The sequence below is a fragment of the Camelus bactrianus genome, unplaced genomic scaffold (assembly GCF_048773025.1).
Source record: "Camelus bactrianus isolate YW-2024 breed Bactrian camel unplaced genomic scaffold, ASM4877302v1 HiC_scaffold_33, whole genome shotgun sequence".
NCBI lineage: Eukaryota > Metazoa > Chordata > Mammalia > Artiodactyla > Camelidae > Camelus > Camelus bactrianus.
This window is the reverse complement of record NW_027413948.1, coordinates 3,198,897-3,217,935: the sequence shown is the minus strand read 5'-3', so window position 1 is coordinate 3,217,935 and position 19,039 is coordinate 3,198,897. Positions and strand designations below refer to the sequence as shown.

Sequence of the window (19,039 nt, the reverse complement as noted above, 5' to 3'; positions counted from 1 at the left end):
GCCTTCTGGCCTCTGCTCAGAGGGCCTCTGTCCCAGGACTGACTGCAGCCTTTTCTTCCCTTGTCAACATTTCCTTTCAGAAGGTGGTCTCTTCTCTGCAATTCCACCCTGGCAGATGTGATGGTGGTCAGCGTGCTGGTGGGCAGTCATTTGAGGACTCCCAGGAGCCATGCTGATTCTCCTGAGTCTCTCAATCGGGGTTACAGAACAGTCGAGAACCGAAGGAAGGCCATTCACGTGAGGTCAACAGAGCATTACATCACATTCATTTTATTTTTGAATTTTCAGTGGAGAAATTATTTGTAGCAAACTGTTCCAGATTTTCGGCCGCCTGCTTTCCTCATCACCACTTCCTTGCTGGCTCTGGTGCTTGTTTTACAGACCAGGTTTCTTCTCTGGTCATTTCTAGCAGCTTGGCTTGCCGAATCCTTGATCTGCATTTGAAGCAGAATGCTTCTTCGTGATGTGAAACTAATTTTCTTGTTTCTGAATATTTCGTGTACACTCAGCATCTGTTTCAAGTGAAATGCTCTTGTCCAATTACGGTTAACTCACATTTGCTGATCTCCTGCTTTCATGCTGAGGGCAGTTTCTTCTTCCTGTAATGAAATTTAGCAATTTGCATTTACTATGGGAAGGTACTGGCCCGAGGTGCTTTTTTTCTTAACAGTTTTATTACAATTCACCCATTAAAATGTACAGCGGTTTTTACTCTATGCCCAGAATTGTGCATCCCATTCAATCTTAGAACATTTTCTTCCACCCAACAGGAATCCCCGTATGCATAAGCAGATATTTCCATCTTCCCCATCCTCTCCCAGCCCCAATGAGCCACTCTTCTCTCTCTGTGGATTTGCCTGTACTGGACATTTCATTTAAATCGAGTCACTTCATGTAAGTGGAACCGTCTATTGTGACTGACTTCTTTCACACTGAGTAACTTTTTCAATGTTTGTCCACGTTGTGGCCTGGGTCAGTACTCTATGCTTTGCTATTGCTGAATAATATTCCACTGTATGGCTGGGCCCCACTGTTTACCCATTCATCAGGTGATAGGCATTTGGGTTGTTTCTGCTTTTTGGCTGTTATGAGTAGTGTCGCCGCAAAAATTCCTTTAGGAGTTTTTATGTGGACATTTCTTTTCAGGTCTCTTACGTGTGTGCCCAGACAGCAGAATTGCTGGGTCATTCAGAAACCAAATGTTCAACTCCCTGAGGACCTGCCAGGCTGTTTACCAAAGTGGCCACACTGTGTTACGTCCTCACCAGCAACTGCTGCCTGCTCCGCTTCCTCTGTGTCCTCATTAGTGCTTGTTATTTTTTTTTTATTATAACCTATTGTTGTGGGTGTGAAGCGGTTTCTTCTAGTGGTTTTGACTTGATTTCCCTTAGAGCTAATGATATTGAACATCGTTTCATTGTCCTTATTGGCCATTTGTATATTTTCCTTGAAAAATACCTTTTCAGATCTTTATTGACCTTTTAATTGAGTTGCCTTTTTATTGTTGAGTTGTAGGGTTTTTTTTTTTTTTCACTTGGAGATACAAATTCCTAATCAGATAAATGATTTGAAAAAATTTTCTCCTGTGTATTGGTTTTTCACTCTCTGGATGGTGCCCTTTGAAGCAAAGTTTCAAATTTTGATGAACTCCAGTTTATCTCTGTTTTCTTTGTTCCTTGTGCTTTTGGGGTATTATATAAAATCTGAGGTATTTTATTTAAAATTTTATATATAAAATAACTTAATTCGTAGGACCGTTCTAGGAGATGGGTGCGGTTGTTGTCCCCAGTCTATGGATAGGAGACTGAGATGCAGAAAATTTCACTGACATATCAGTGTCACAGCTACCCAGTGCTGTGGGAGTTCAGACCCTCATGTTTGTCCCCAACATCTGTGCTTTTCACCAACATGCTCCACTCCTTCCTGGAATCTTTAATGAAAAACTGTTACCGTTTTTGATTTCTTGTTAGATTGTTTTCTCATTTGGGACCTCATCTCCTCATTTTCCTTTCAGATATCAGTGTAGATTTATTTTAGGTCTCATGTAGGCAGAAGTATTGCTATCAGTTAACTTCTTTATTACTCACTCTCCGGTTATGATTGTTGCTATTTGACCTAATCAAGTCATGCTTAACTCTTTCCTGCTCATGACACTGAAAAGAGTCATGACTTACAACATGCTCAAAGAAGAAAGTACTTGATTGATTTCATCTTGCTACCCAATCAAACTAATCAAATAAAAACCCGGTGTTGACACAGATTATATGCCCTCCAGAATAGTGTCACTGTCTTCCTTGTGTTTCATTTGTTTGTTCACAGTGTCTGGATAGCGCCTTGCTGTCCAGCAGTTTTGTGAGGATACGGTGCCCGTGAATCATTGTAAGGACAGAATTTTGACAACAGACTATGTTGTTCATTTCACAAGGGAAAAGATAATATAGAAATACTGCTCAGATCTATTTTAAAATTAAGCTTGGAATTTTGAGAAGATTTCAAGAAACCATACAAAGATCTTTTTCACTAATTTTAGATCTATCTTAGACACATTATGGTTACATAGCAGAGTAACTTATCAAGTAGATTTGACAAGAGGTGTGTATTATTGATTTTTTGTTTTAGTTGAAATATTCTATCTGAGATAAAGTAATCAGTGCCTATAAATGCACAAATATATTTGTATTTCCATGTAATATGGGAGCAGACTTCATATGTTTCTATATAATATATATTACCGTGTGTTTTAATCTGTCTGTCAGTGTTTTTATAGTTTTTCAGCAATGTTGTAACTTTAGAATTCTTCTAAGAAATTCACTCCCAATACTACTGCAGTTTGTACTGTGTATCCTTTCTTATGCATGGGATTCCACTGTCCCCTCAGGGAGGAATTTCCTCTCCTATTGAGTTAGTAGCAGATTTAAAGGAACTGTGATTTCTAGGCCTTTGCTCTCCATGTGTTTGCAGTTGGCTGTCAATCACGATATTCCCTTTCTTGAGTTTTCAATGTTCAATTAGAATTTTTGAAAATAAGTGTTGATACTTTGTATTTGTCTCCCTAGAAACTTGATGTGTTTCTGTTTTTCAGTTTTCAATTTATGAAAAATGTAAATGCACCCTTTTTTTTAAGTAGTCTTTTTTCACTAGATATTTGTTTATCTCTTTATAGTTAAAATAATTTTTTTCCCAATGAATGAATCGTTGTGCATGTTTTAAAAGATACCTTACTTTTTATTTTTCTTATTCTAACAGGTATATTCGTTGTAGAGAATTTAGAAAATAAGGATAAACACAGTAATAAGTTAAAATGGCCTCTAATCTCACCTGGAGATACAGTTGTAAGGTTTGAAATTGAGAATTACTAGTCCTCTCACGTTGTTCCTCTTTTTCAAGTACGTTTTTGTTACTGAGACACTCGAATTCCCATATGAATTGTAGCAGCAGCTAGTCAGTTACTGCAGAGGAGCCCACTGGGATTGTGATCGAGACCACGTTGAATATATGGATCGCTCTGTGGAGCACTGACATTCCAAGAGCACTGTCATCTGATCCAGGAATGTGCGTGGTGTGTCTGTCCAGGTATTTAGGTCTTCTTTAATTTTATTTCAACAATGTGTAGAGTTTACATAGTATTATTTTACTTTATTTTTTCCCTTTATATTGAGTAAAAATGTGCAAGGTACCAGAATGAGAACTGTATTATAGCCCCACCACTTGCTGCTACCATGGACCCTGCGGTCTTTCTTTGCCCTCTAAAATCTTGCACAAAATAGGACCTAAGTAACTCTTTCTTGAATGAATGATTTTATGATTGCTGAATGATGCTTGAGAATCCTTGTGATGATATCTTTTTCCCAGACTTTCCCCTTTTCTTAACTATGCCCTTTCCCTTCCTTTCCTCCAGCCTGGGTTTCAGCCTGCCTGTGGCATTGATTTTCCCTATCTGTGGACTCTTCCTTTCACTAGTTCACGATAATGTTACATATGGGCTGTGGAAACTTGCTAGATGTCAAGAAAGAGCCAATCCATTGCATGCTAGTATTTTTAGTGTGTGGTATTCTTTTATCGATTGAAATTAAATCAGGCTGACCCCCTGAGCTCTTTTCACCTTCCTATACATGATACTGCTCTGGTTGCTGCATGTGCCCTTCCCCCAGACTTGGTTTTGGAGTTGAGTAAGTCACCATCACTGGAGACCTCTCTTTAAAAGATGAAGAGGACATTTGATCCTTCTCCCTGGTTGGGGACTTGGATGAGATGAGGTAACAGATAAAGAATGGAGCCCCAGCTCATTCTGACCACTGCTCTTTCCGTCCCTTTCTCCAGGGGAAAAGAGTACAATTCAAAAATATAAAGATTGTGAGCTAATGAGATAGACAAGACAACCGATCATTTATTAAATGTCCTTTCATGCCAGAAACAAATGTATTATACACAAAATAAGCACACAAAGCACGGTAGAACCGTGATAACAAACGTGGGTCCGAGTTAGAGTCCTGCTCTGGAATGACCAGTCCTGTGAGATGGAGAACTGGTAGGCCGGCTTAGCGTCTCTCGGACTAGTTTTCTGTCCTGCAGAGACGGGGCTCGCTAGGCGTCCCCCCCATAGAGGTGCTGGGGGGTGTAAGTGACGCACGTGGGCAGCCCTAGCACAGCTGCTCGTTCCTCGTAAGTGCAGGAGAGCATAGCTTTTGCGGTTACGGCTTTATGACCCCCCCGTGAAGACTCTCAGTGCTCCTAATGGATGCCTTGTGGTTTGGAGATGGGATTCTCATTTCTGTAAATACCCAAGGATTGTGTTATTGGGCCCTGCTGATTTGAATCTATTCTTTAGAAAGTACATATTGTAGATATATTTTTCAAGCATGCATGCTTTTTTCTTTTATTATTTATAGTTCTACCCTCTCATCTCTTGGTGTGACTTTTCATGGAATCCAGGAAACAGCCCTAAGACACCTGCCTCTTCACACGTCTCCGTGGCGGTTTTCTTCCCTGACTAGAAGAGGGTTCTGCATAGGGAATTTTCTTTGTTCCCCTTTTCTTGGAGTCTCTCTGTCTGTCTGCCCACCTCTCACCTGTCCAACTGTCCATTTCTCTACCCACTCATTCTTCTGACTTGTTCCAAAAAGCATTTCAGGCAGCTTACAGAAGAACAGATACCAAATAAACAGGTTAGAAAATGGGGCTAAGTTCAAACTGTGAGGCTAGGAGGTGGGCCTGTGTTAGGGTTTCAGGCGTGAGACACACGCGTCTGCCCTGTGACTTATATGATCGACAGCAAGAGTGTGCCTGAGGCTCCCAGCAGACACAGGGAAATAGGGTTGGTGGGAGATGCTCACAGGCTGTGAAATAAATAAGTGGCTTAGGATAAGCCCAGCCTTTCCAGCTACTAAGGCTTAGGAGAATATTTTGAGTGTCTTCCAAAATCAGGGTATTGTATCTTTTATTTTTTCAGAGTTCTATGTATAGTTGGTTACATTCTATACCTGGAAATTTCTCCAAAACTGCTTCCCACGTGAGTCCCATGGCTCGGAAATGGGGTGGTTCTGCTCATTGACGGGTGTTGGTCAGAAACATAAAATGACAGCCTCAAAGGAGCCTGGGATTTGTCAGTTATGTTTTGTCAGTGCTGTAGATTTCAGAAAACACTTTCACCGTTTCTCTCCATCTGAGGCGGCAGCGTGTTCTCTTACCAGCATCAGGAGCTCAGGGCTACGGGATGGTGGGGGCTGACTGCACTGCCGTGAAGACAGCTAAGGTAGTTACTGCAGGCGTGGTGCTTTCACGTAGTGCATTTCATGTTCTTTAATAGGTTTTAACAGGTAGTTAATTAACTGTGTTAATTAACATTTAATAAATATGATGCTTTGTTGAAAAGAGAGTTATAGTCAGAATATAAGTTGTGAACACTTTGAAAACGGTTTCATTACTGAAATTTCAGTAGGGAAGATTTAGTTTATCTTATTTATGCCTCTCTTTAAAAGTAACAGAGAAACAAGACAGAAAAAGCAGAGGATGATTTCTGTTCTTCCTCTCGGCTTGCAGGTGCCCTCACCTCCAGTGGCATCCATCCAGACACCAGCACTGACACTGGCCGTGCTCAGAACTGCCTCAGCCTTGAAGACACAACTGGCAAATAGAAGGCAGACACGCCCTGTTACAGCAGGTGCTCTCACTTTGTGGGTCCTTATGTAACTGCGTGGTTTTAATCAGGATCGCCCGTTCTACATTGTGTGGCGCTGCTGCAGTGTCTCCTAGTTATTGTTTCTGTAAGTACTCGTGTATTTTTTTCAATGTGTGGTACTAGACATCTAAAAATGCTTTTTTTAGATGAAAAATAATGTGTATTTAATATAAAAGTCTGAAAAAAGGTGCAAAAGTTTCTATCCTGATCCCACTACTCAGAGATAATAATTAACACTTTAACATCTATTTTCTGTTCTTTTCATCATTGTGTATCTCCTCTGTCATAAAAACCAGTGAGCACTCTGTGCCTTTTTCTGTGTGGAGACCTCCATTTTCCATTGTGCTGATTTCACGTTTTTCTACAATATTCTATCCCCCCTAGCATGATTTTTAATGACCAGTATAGCATTCTGTCTTGTGGAGGCATCTTCCATTTTAGTTCGGACTTAAATAAACTTTGAAATTCCAAGTATACTTAACTGAAGTACTGAAAAGAGAACTGTGGTGGTACCAAAAAGCCCCTACATCCATTCCCCTTTTTTCCTGAGTGTAAAAACTGCTGAAAATGTGGTGTATATATGTCATGACCTTTATGCCTATGTCATATATATATACACATTCATACATACACGTATATCAGAAATCTATCTATATGTGTGTTTATATATGCTTTATTGAAAAATAAGGCCATACTATATGTTTTCTGCAGCTCAGTTTATTCACTCAGGGGTATATCATAGACTTCCTCCCACTCCAGACTCACCCGGTCCTTTCAGATAGAGTAGTGGGGTCTCCTGATATGTAGGTTTGGTCTCTTGTGCAAGGACACCTTCGGTGGGAAAGTACTGTGGACAAGGCCTTGGACCACGCCGAAACGCTGGCCCCTTAGTGCCTACAGCTCGCCTTGATTTACGGCATCATTGTCTTCATGGTGGATACTTAAGTTTTCTCCATTTTCCACTGTCAGAAATGGTGTTTGACTTTCATCCTTCCTTTACAAACATTCCTGTGAACATGAATGAGTATTCCTTTAGTTAAGGTTTCTGGAAATTCAGTCCCTGGATGTGACAAATACATACATCACAGGCTGCTTTCAAGTGACTCTAGAAATTCCTTCTCCTGTGGGGAATGAAAAGATGTAGAATAACTTATGTAACCAATTCTCTATCGCTGGATATAATTTCACTTCAGCTTTTCTTCCTACCATTGTAAAAAGTGCTGTGTAAATGCTCTGATGAGTACATGTTTTTGAACTGATCTTTTTTTCTAAGTGAAACGATTGCTAAAAGTGGAGTTCAGTGTGTGTGTACACACGTTTTTCAGAGTTTACATATCCACTGATATGTCGTCTTCCAAAAAGTTCGCTAACAGTTTGTTCTCTCAAAGATGGACACTAGCTAGAATATCTTTTAAAAACATTTGCCAATATGATGAGCAAAAGTGCTTTTTCTTTGTTTTAGTTTGCACTTGATGACCAGAGAGGTATTGAGCATTTTTCACTCATTAGCCATCTGACTTTTAAAAAGTGAATGATCCCTTTTGTCCTTTGCACACATTTAAGTGAGGGAGTTTCTTGTTGCTTTGTGACAGCTCTTTGTATGTTATGAACATTAACCCCTTGTTTTCATCAACATGTATCACAGAGCTTTTACTTGTCATATCTTGCCTTTCATTTTGTTCAGTAGGTTTATTTTTGTTGTGGCCCAAAATAAACTTAAGATAGTAAATGTCTTCTCTTTGGGTTTTATCCTTGATTTTATTCTTAGAAATACTTTCTTATAATGGTATATATCTCTTCTGTAGGTTTTTCTAATCTCTAAGATGGAGATGATAATAGTACTTGTTATAGAGAGGAGAAGTTGAATTAATATGAGCAAAGAGTTATATTTGCTGTTATTAGTCCTTTCTAATATTTACATCACTATATCTAATTTTTCTTGTGGTCATTATGACTGGAATAGAATTTGTTTTTTCCAGGTGATTCTCTGATTTTCCCAAGACAATTATTGAATTCATACTTGGCTCTTTGATTTGAAATCCCACCTGTAAAAAATACTTATGTATACTAGAGTCTCTTTTTGAGCTCATGGTTTATTTCTGTCAATCATACTTTCTTATTCCAGTGCTATATCTAACATATTGTAAAAATTTATTTAATATCTGACAATGCGATTTTTTTTTATTCTTTTTTCCATCCCTAATTTTCTTGGCTAGTATTATGACTTTATTATTCCTGAAGAATTCTAAAATATTTTTTTCAAGTTAAAAAAAAACAGATAAGAGTTGTTATGGGATTTTTTAGTAAGTTTTGAATTATATTTCGGAGAACGTACATCTTTACAAAACTACTTTCCTCCATACAATATGTTGATATCTCTACATTCACACCTCTTACTTTACCACTCAGTACAGTCCTGTACTTTCCCCATGTAAAACATGGGCATTGTTTTAGAGTTTATTCCAGATTATTGTTGATGTTTTTGTTAATTTTGTAAGTGAAAATTTTTTGCTATTATATATTTTAACTGTTCAAACTGACACGTAGGAAGGCAGATTCGGTTTGTAAATACTCACTTTGTAACTTGTCATTTAAAATTGTAAGTATTAAGTACTTGTTACAGAATCCTTTCTTTTGTGTTTTAAAAATTTGTTTCCAAGATTCTCAAAATGGTCATAGCTAACTAGTATAGGTGGGGAGACAGATGGAGAGAGGTAGTGTGGCTCATGTACAAACTGTGAGCACTTTCATGGCTGCCTTTAGGCTGGAGAAGCCCCAGAAGAACCCAGGTTAGACAGGGGGTGGCTTCGTATGCACTTGAAAGCCAGCTTTCCTGCCTGTATGGTGAAGCCTGGTGGGCGTGGCAGGTAGGTGATCAAGATCCGATGAAGGTCATTGGCTGCACAGAGCGCTGTGTCTGTGAGAACTGGAGACCTCTGCCATGGGAAATGCTTGGTGCCAGGAACAATGCAGGGGAGCTGGGGAGCCTGTGTGTTAAGGATTTTCCAGTCTTGGGAGTGGGAAGATGAGACTCTGCATTCAGATCTGAGTTTGAATTCATCCTCTCTTGATTACTGGTCCTCTGACTTTTGTCAAGTTATCTACCCTCTTTGAACTCCTGTTTTCTTGTCTCTCAAAACAGGAGAATTACAACCTGCTGCTAGCATTTGTTCAGGGTAAATTATCTGTGTCTACAAGATGTCACATATAGTCACAAGCTCAGTGAGAAATAGGCTGTCTCTTCTTCTGCAACTCAGTGCTCGACAAGACATCGGGAGAAAGACAGTTCCTAATTTGTATGTTATGCCAGTAGGAACAAAATTGATGTTTTGCCTTTCCCTAGCAGTATACTTACTCCTTTGCTTCATTACCTCTCCTCCTTTCCTTTCCCTTCCTCCACCAAAAGATCCTGAGACTCTCTCAGAACACTAGATTCAAATTACTTTAAAAGTTGGCTCATTCCCTAGAAATGACAGTGACATAAAAAAAATCTGTTCACATCCCAGACTTGACTGTATTTGATTTACACACACACACACACATCTGGCTACCTCTCAATTCCTGAGGGAGAAGGACCACTTTTTCTGAGTTTTCATTCACTGAGCGTGAGAGCAAAGTCTCTTAAGCAGACTTTCTCCTGGCTTCATGCATTGTTTTTTATTGGATTTCTCTGTGGCCATAGAATTATTCTCCTACTAGAAGAGAGGAAGTGGAGACATAGAGATTCTGCTTAGATATTGGTGTCATCATATTTGAGTTGGAAAGGACTTAAGACAGCATAGAGTCGTAACTTTTTATGGGTGAGAATCCATGATGGTGTAACTTGGACAAGAACCTGGGTCTCCTGACATTGTGTCCACATGGATGAAGAGGCAAATGGGTGTGGGATGGCAGGTATCCTTCTTGCTTGAGTTCCAGGGTCTTGCTATTTTTCATTGCTCAGCTGCCTTTAGTTTATGTCCATGTGGCCTCTCATGGGAATGTCACTCTATCCTGATAGATTGAGTTTCTTATCAGCAAAAAGCTCTGGACCCACTCACATTGCCCAGAGATTTTCTGCTGACCTGCTGACACTTTATGTAAATGAGACCTAAGAAAACTGCTGGATATAAAACCCTTATTTTTATCATTTGCCCTCGAATTCCATAGGAAAGGGGTGCTGTCTCAGGCTGTCTAAGGCTTGATCTGAACAAAGATAGGGTGATAGTTTGTGCTGCTGGACCATCACAAGTGGAATGGGATTTCCACCTTAGTTTTTAGAATCAGGCAGACGAGTTCAAATCTTGCCTTTACCAGTTAATAGCTTCGTGACGTTGAGGAAGAAAGTTTACTTTTTTGTGTCCAAATTTCTTTATCTGTAAATAAGTTCAGTGTTTATTTTAGGGTTTTTGTTTTAGAATTGAATGAGCTAATTGCCTCACTTATACCTAAAATACTGATTGCGTGGTTCTAAGCTGGTGCCTTGGTAGTTGATTACTAAGGGAGTTGGCAATGAGAATGGGGGTGGGGGACCCCTGGATCATAGAGCTTATATTCCAGGATATGCTTGTAAAAGACTGGATGTGCAGTGGGTTTTTAGTAAATGTCTATTCTTTTCCTAATCCCCATTGATTGTATATATATATTTATACTAATATGTGAACTTTTTTTGTTGCAATTTAAATCTCTTTGTAGTATTTAAAATATGTAGCTATAACAAAAATACGTGAAATAAAATGATTTGATTTTTATTTTCCTTTCAATAATGAAAACAAAAGAAAATAGAAAAGAAAAAGTTTTGTAGGACTAGAAATAATTTTATTTCCATGGAATCAAGCCTTTATATTAAGTTTTTTGGTTTTGTTGTTAAATGGCATGTAAAATTAATAGGTTGTGACTTCAGTGTTGATAGCTAGATGAGTTTCTTGTTATTGTTGTCTTTGATGAATTATTTTCACTAGATCATAAATGATGTGCATGCTACATATTGGAAATGAGGAAGAAGTGGAGACATACTAACTCCAATGTATTTTGTTACCGAGTCCAAACACATTCTACTTGCCACATGACAGGCCAATAAACTGGGAGATGAGGTGTTGGGGCAAGGAATAGTGACTTTATCTGAAAAGCTGGCAGACCCAGAAGATGTCAGACTGATTTCCTGGAGAACCCTCTTCCCCAAGTCAGAATTCGTGCTCCTTTTATACTGCAAAGGGGAGGGGGTGTGGTTGGTTGTTGCAAACTTCTTGCTGTACGAATTGTTTGTCCTTGGTGTCCTTTGTCCTTGCAGCTGTCCATGTGGGTGAAATCATGGTGCCCCTTTAAAACCTTCAACAAAAATAAGGTTATTCTTTACTTTGCAACTTGAAACTCTACATAAGTGCAGAAGAGCTAACATCCTTAAAGATCAGAGCCCAGAGAATAGGCTCTCCTGTATATTTCAGGCTAAAGTCAACATTCTTTCAAAAAAGGTGTAGAGCTAACTAGTCTGAGCCTAGAAAACAGGGCAAAGGATTAAAGCCAAAGGAACAGATCCAACACGGAGTCAGATTTCTTCTTTCCTATTGCAATTTCTTTTTCCATCTCATAAATAATTTTAGTAAGAAACATAAGCAATTTTGTATTTTTTCTTCTTAATAACTGATAAGTGGGCTGACTACATTTTTGTGAGCAGGGATGCTGTGCGGGCCTTGGGGTCTCAGCAAACTCTTGTTGAGGGTGGTTGACCCCGCAACATGCCTAATGCCCCCAGGAGTGTTGGTGAGGGTCCCCCCAGCCTGGGGCTCTATTCAGGAAACAGCGTATGGGCATTGCCCTCTGGAGACCTCTTTTTCGGCTGCAGGAAATTTTTTCAGATACTGTGATTGAAAAATCACTCCAGCTGGGGATAATTTGGGAAAAAAGGAAGAGGAAAATTGTTTGGAGTAGAGTAGAAGAGAAATGCAGAAGATCAGGGAGGCTGGGGGCTTGGCAGCTGGGCCTAGGGAGAGAGGGGAGCAGAGGTGTGGAGGGGCCCGGCTCCAGAAACAGCTCCTGCACCTGTCCCCGCACCCAAGCCACACAGCTTTTAATTGGCCTGGGCCACTCTCCTGGCTGGATGTCACCCTGGGCAGAACCTTGAGAACTGAAGTTGACAAGTAGGCAGCACTCCCCTAGGGGGTCACTGAGGACTTTGTTGAAGTCCACAGTGCCTTTTCTGGTCATGTGTCTTCAGTTGCCCTTTATCTCAGGATCTGAGGAGCAGGAGAAAGGAACTCAGGGAGAGACATCTGACTGTGTTAAGAGAGGACAGACAGAGTGATACGGGAAGCGAGGTCAATCGCAGCAAAGTAAAATGACTTCACAACTATTGCATCAGACCTGCAGGTGTGAGAGAGCCTGAGCCTGTCTCAGAGTGCAGGGGACAAGCAGAAAGGAATGGTAAAATTTCCACTGACAATTGAAATTTTGCAAAATAGCCTGCTACTTTTGGTTGTATCACTTGAATGAATGCAGGTGTGTTTCTGTGGGCATTTATAGGTTCACTCAACCCCACCAGCCCCTCTTGCCCACATCAGGGGTGGGTTTTCTCAAGCACAGTGCCCTTCCTGCTTTGGGGGGCCACGCTGCGTGTCCTCGCCTGGGGCCGGGCTGCTGCAGGGCGCTGAGTGCCCGAGGCGCGCCCTGCGAAACACGACAGGAACACCTCTGCTCTTGACTGAGGGCCTCCTTTTCCCCCTGCAGTGTTAGAATGCCGGTGACTCAGTTAGAAGCGTGCATCCAAGCGGTTCTTCCTTGTCATCACCATCTGGAAGTGGAACCTGAATCTTCTGAATTTCTCCAGAATGTGGTTGACAATCACCTTCGACAAGTGGTTGTGTGTCCTCTTACAAGTGGAGGTTTTACTGCCGTTTTCCTGGAACTTACTCACCACTAGTCCATCTGATTTTTCTGTGCTAGGATTCAGTATGGCCTGCTAAAAATTCTGCAGTCAGATCTTGAAACCCTGATGAAGAGGATTATTTTATTTTTTATATGATAGTCTTTTACTTTCAAAATTCAGAATTTTCTGTTCTTTCACTTTTTAGGGTGGATTTGGAGAAACAACTTTGCTCTTACTGTCCTTGAGACCTGTTGCTTTATGCCTCTAACCCGTCTTCTGTCACTTTTTAGGCGGTTCTATTCGTGACCCTGTCCAGGTTGTTCATATTATAAAACATAAAGTCTGTGAAAGTACAGTTCCTTTTATTCTGAAAGCATTCCACAGATACCACTGAAATCTGGGTGTGGTTTTAAGAAGACAGAAGTATTAGAACATGTACTTGCAGGTTGCTAGTGCAAAATCCCCAAATCAAAAGTCTAGTTAAATATCTAACATCTTTCTAATCTACCTTGGATTTGTACGGATAAGTGAAGCAGTTTGCTAAGAACTCAAGACCAGGGTTAGAATACAGGCTTGTGTAGCTCAGCAGGTCCTCCAGAGGTGATGCTCTGCCAGAGGGTGGGGCTGAGGGGAGAGGGCGGGTCCTCCCCTCCCTGAGCTGATAGTTTCATGGCAAAGACCTTCACCAGGTGAAGAACTTGGAGTTTCTTCTAAGAACAGTGGGTTTGAAAAGAGTCTTAAAAGCATGGGAGTGACAGAATCCCATTTGTGTCAAGTAGGGAAAAGTGGCTTGGGGGCCACTGGGAGACTCATGATTCCATGTGGGAAGTATTTGTGGCTTCCACCTGAGAAGTGGGACGGTCAGTGGGAAAAAGCCAACAGATTGAAGTCATGTTAGATGGTAAAATGAAAGGATGAATGACGTCTGTGTGGGTAGGATGGAGTAAGGCCAGGGTTTTTGGGTGGATTAGTATGGTAAATGATGGTCCTGCTGTGCTCTGAGGAGGGGAAGCTGCAGAGGGAGTTCTGCGGGAAAACTGATGAGTTCAGCTGTGGGTAAAATGAAAGGCTGTTAGATGTGTGGTCTGGGAGTTCAGGTGAGAGCCAGTAGTGGGTAGGGGGCAGGGGAGAGAGACCTTCAAATCATTTTACCTTGTGAATATACAAAAAAGTGTGAGTAATACACTTATGCCTCTATATTCTGGATTTAAAACCCATTAACATTTTGCTATATTGACTGCAGAGGTTCTTAATTCTTTTAATACAAATAAAATAAATAGAAACAAAATAGTGGAGTTAATGAAAATCTTAGAGTTGACGTGTGTCCTTGTATGTATTTTGATACCTCATCTGTTTATAACCATAATCTATTAAAAGTTAAGTAGTTTAGCATAAGAGTTAAACAGAGGGACGTGACACTGTTGGGGGTTGAAACTGATCTTCTCGGGCAAATTATGTCGCCTCTCTGTGCCTTAGATCCATCTTCTGTGACTTCCCCCGGGCCCCTCATCACAGCTGATTTCCTAGATTAGAAGTTGGGAGGGAGGCTGCTGTAGGGAGAGAGAAGTGGCAACTGCCACGGACCCTGACGAGAGAGACAAAAACAGATTAAAGCCGATAAACTGAGTACAAACAAATACCCTCCAAAGAGAAAGAATCCCAAAGTCTTTTGAGCCACTTAGCGTAAGGGAAACAAAACCACGTGGACCCAAACTTCTTGAGTATGTGAGTATTGTGGGTGGAAATGTGTCATCAGAATAGATTTGAGAAAAGGCGATTTGGTTTCCCTTGATGTTTCCGGTAAGGATGGACAGCAGAAGGGAAACCCCCCCGCTTCTAAAGTGAAAGCTGCTATTTTGTGTGAAACTGACCAAAGGTTGGAAAGCAGTCATCATCAGTGCTGGCAAGTGAACAGCCTTCTGGATTGGGTGGGGCACCTACTGTGACTTCCTGGTGACCTGCTGGGTAGGGGCTGGGAGATGGGCAGTAGTTCTGCCTGGTGACCCGGGCATAAACCTGGGCTCTGAAGCTGCTGGTCTGACTAGCAGAACTGGGCACAAGCATTCTTAATGGGGCAGCTCGGGATGTGGCCTGGGACACCTGCCATGCTGAGGGCGAGAGGAAGGCTCCCTTGAGGGGGTGTCCTGCAGAGAGTGGAAAAATCCACCTGCAGGGACGGAAGAGCCTCTGAGCAGGGTGCCGGATACACAGGCATGACTGGCCTGAGCACGGAGGGTTCGGTGAGCCGGAAGTCATACAGTGGCCGGAGCAGCCTTTTTCCTGAGAAACTGGAGGGAAAAGATGTTGAAAAGGCAGCCTGCGGACAGACCCTGTGGTGGGTTATCAGTGACCGGAAAGGACTGGTCAGGCAGGCACGAGAGAACCCTGTGAGCATCCCAGATGGGGCGTCACGCTGAAGGGAGGAGCAGAGTTATACACTTTGCCAATTATTAGCTGTGTGACTTTGAGCAAGATCACCCCACCTCTCTATATATATCTTCATCTGTAAAGTGACAGAGTGACAAGCTCGTGTCATCAGAAGGCTTAGTTTAGCTCTGATCCTCTGTGTCCAGTACTGTCAGTGCTGCCCTGCAAGGTTCTGCAGCGGCTGCTCTTACCCTGAGATGGGAGGGCGTAGAGGGACATTGTAGCACACGAAGGCAGGAGGGGGGTGCTTTAAAAACAGACATGTAGCCGCCTGCAGCTGCAGACATGCAGGCAGTTTGATTGATGGTTCTGGAGGGGACTTTGGAGGCCTTAGCATCGTCTTAAGACTTGCTTTCTCTTGGGGACCCGGATTGCCTTTGCAGATTAATGTTGAAGATTTGAGCTTCTGGAAAAGCTGCTTTCAGAGATGGGTATATATGTAACATATCGTCTAAAATAAAATGCTTTTATTTAATGTGTGGGACTTTGCAGCTGTTGGGAACAGCTCTTTTGGCCTGGTCACGGAGGACACTAAGGGTCAGCAGAGCATGCGGGAGGGCAAGAAGCTCGCAGTGCTGCTGCGGGGTGTTCTCCCCAGTAGGGCGCTCTGCTGAGTTGACTCTTCTCTGAGTTTGGTTGCCAGATGAGCAGACAGCAAATTATTGAGTTCTGGTGGGTTTTTATAATGACAGGAAGAAAGAGGGACCTGTAGTTTTCTGGACTAGGACAAGCATTTTGTTCTTAATCCAGTGTGTTTCATTGCGCATTTGATGAGTTGTGTCTGTTCTGGATCTGATTTGGGCTAATCTGTATATTTGGAAAGGAACCGAGATGGAATTATTGCAGACACCTTGTTCTTTAATGAGTCCTGTGCAAACATAAACACGGATGAAGCATACGTTTGAATTTAGTGGTGTAGGGAAGGGTTTCTGCACATTACAGGTGAAGGCAAGGCAGAATTCCTCTTCTTTGTGGGCAGGGAATTGGCTCCAACTGTTTTTTCTGTAATGGCTTCTGAGAGCAGTTTATGGTAATTAACCAGCATTGACAAATGGTGGCACACATTGCATTTAAGAGCTGGCCGGCTGCAAACTTGTGTATTGGACAGGTGGATTTCACAGAGAAATGATGAGGTAGATGGGAGAGAGAAGGAGCACAGGCATGGGCACCCCAGCTTCAGGTTTAAATCGGCATTTCCACACCATAGGAATTTGGAATAGAATGTAACCTCACTTAGCCTGTTGGTGAATCAGTAAAATGGGCATGATAAAATTCACTTCTTCCTGGGTTTGTTGTAAGTTGTGTCGACTGAAAAAAATGTTCAGCATAAAAGTTAAGAGTTAAGTTTTATTCGGTGAGAGGACTCCAGCGGGGATGACAGCCTCTCAGATTTCTCTGAGGGACTGTTCCAAAGACTTAGGGGAGGAGCTAAGATATATAGGAGCTTTACAACAAAGACCAGGTAGTTGGAACAATAAAAGATTGCTTGTTATCTAAAGAAAACCAGATATCTCAAGTTAAAGAATTTAGTGCTTTTATATTTATGGGAGGAAGCAAACATTTGGGCTCACTGAATTCATTCATTTGACAAGCACCTAGCTATCTAGGGCCAGTATCCTGTCCTTTCTTATTCTGAGTCCCCTCAGAGGGCACCATTGTGAGTGGCTGCAGAGGCTGGGCTGCAGGCCTGTCCTCGCTGGGGGGTGGCGGCAGCCGCTGTTGACTTGGTTTCAGCATTCTTTGTTTACTGACATGGTTGCAGTATTTTCATACACATTGTAGTATTTTCGTTCACGGACTGATTAAGGATAATCTGCAACCTTGGAAAGCAACCGAGATGGAATTACTGCAGCTACCTTCTAGTTTAATATGCCGTGTGCAAACATAAACACGGATGAAGCATATAAAAAAGATTTGGTGGTGTAGGGAAGGTGTTCTGCACACTACAGGAGAAGGCAAGACAGAACTCCTCTTCTTTGTGGGCAGGGATGTGGGTCTACCTGTCTTTTCTGTAGCGGTTTCGGAGAGCAGTTTATGGTAATTAACCAACAATGACAAACAGTGGCACACATTGCATTTAAGAGCTGGCCTGTGCAAACTTGTGTTTTGGACAGGTGGCTTTCATAGGCAAGTGGTCAGGTGGATTGGAGAGAGACGTAGCCTAGGCCTGGGCTCAGATTCAGGCTTAAATAGCCATTTCCTCACCAAAGGGCCTTGGACTAGAGTGTAACTTCCCTTAACCTGTTGGTGAATCTGTGAAATGGGCATGATAATACTCATTTCTTCCTGAGTTTCTTGCAAGTTGTAAACAATATTATAACACACATGAAGCACTTAACACACTGGCACTTATCAGTGTTCACTGCGTCCGTCCGCCCCACTTAGTGTGTGTCAGAGCCGTAAAGGCAGCATGTGTCTGTTGAGGACGCACTGTTGGCCCCTTGAATATGTTGTGAATTTGGTGATTTCCTTTAATCCGTGTAACTGTATGTGCCATGGGCAGGTATTTTCTTGGAGAGATGAGGAATCACAGGGTAAATAAGACTGTGTAATTTGCCCAAACTCAGACCATAATTTTGGGTGCAGGGTCCTCGGTTCAGCATGGGCCCCTGGGCCTTCTGGCCTCTCCGTTCAGCAGGTGTGGGCTCACCTCTCTCCCAGCCCAGAATATCCAGCAGGCAGCAAGACATACCTGGCCCTGTGCTTTTTGAGCAAAACCCAGGAGGGGAGGCAGGTACTAAAGGGATAAACATAAAAACAGACGACAGCAAACTGTGATAAGCTTTGAGAAGGAAAGGAACACACCTTGCTGTGCAGAGATGGGAGCTTTCCCGTCGGGGCTGCTCTGGGGGCGTTCATCTCAGCTAAACAAGCTCTGCTGCTGCACCAAGGCAGGAAGGCAGGGCGCGTGTGGCCAGGTAGACTGAGCCTCGCTGATCGTACTCATTCACCATTAAGCGACAGCTGTCACGGGCACATAACCTTGTAGACAGATGTTGGCCATAATCATCACGTGCATTGCTTGGTAGTTGTATTGGCCCCACCTTTGAGATGAGGTCATTGAAGCTGGGGAGTTTGCTGCATGCCATTGTATACCTCGGAAATTACCCCCACTGGTCATTTAACCTAGACTGGTGTGGCTGTCATGTCCCAGCCCTGTGAATGGCATCGCGTAGCTTCTCCCAAGTGACCGAAATGACTGACATTGATTTTCTTAATTCGTAGGAAATGGTATGTGACAATAAGAGAAAATTGTAGTAAGAAATTGTTTGGAAAACTAGAACAAAATCCAATTCTTCCCAAGCTGGGGAAGTGTACCCAGTGTCACTCACTCCACACACTTCCTGGCATCTCCTCCCTGCCGACTCCGTGTTCAGAAGCCACTCTGAGCCTTTGAAGAACATTTTGCCTCATGACACTTTTGACTAGGACCTGCGACAACTCTGTCCTTGGTTAACTCTCTCTTCAAAGCCATTTAAATTTTATGCAGGCTCCTCAGCTCAGATGTAAGAATAGCCTCTTTAAACTTCTTGATGCAGCTCCTTAGTGAAGATATTGCGAAGGAAAACTAGCTAAAACCTGGGAGGTATGAA

At 42.2% G+C, this 19,039-nt stretch overlaps 1 long non-coding RNA gene across 1 annotated transcript in view; it reads left to right on the top strand.

Annotated features, from left to right (window-relative positions):
* The first annotated feature begins 3,414 nt into the window (after nt 1–3,414).
* The window catches only part of LOC141576775 (uncharacterized), a 28,396-nt gene continuing 12,771 nt past the window's right edge, over nt 3,415–19,039 (top strand). Inside the window, exons 1-2 of the long non-coding RNA XR_012505193.1 lie at nt 3,415–3,573; nt 6,040–6,263. This is a non-coding gene — a long non-coding RNA (uncharacterized LOC141576775). The remainder of the gene's footprint in view (nt 3,574–6,039; nt 6,264–19,039) is intronic.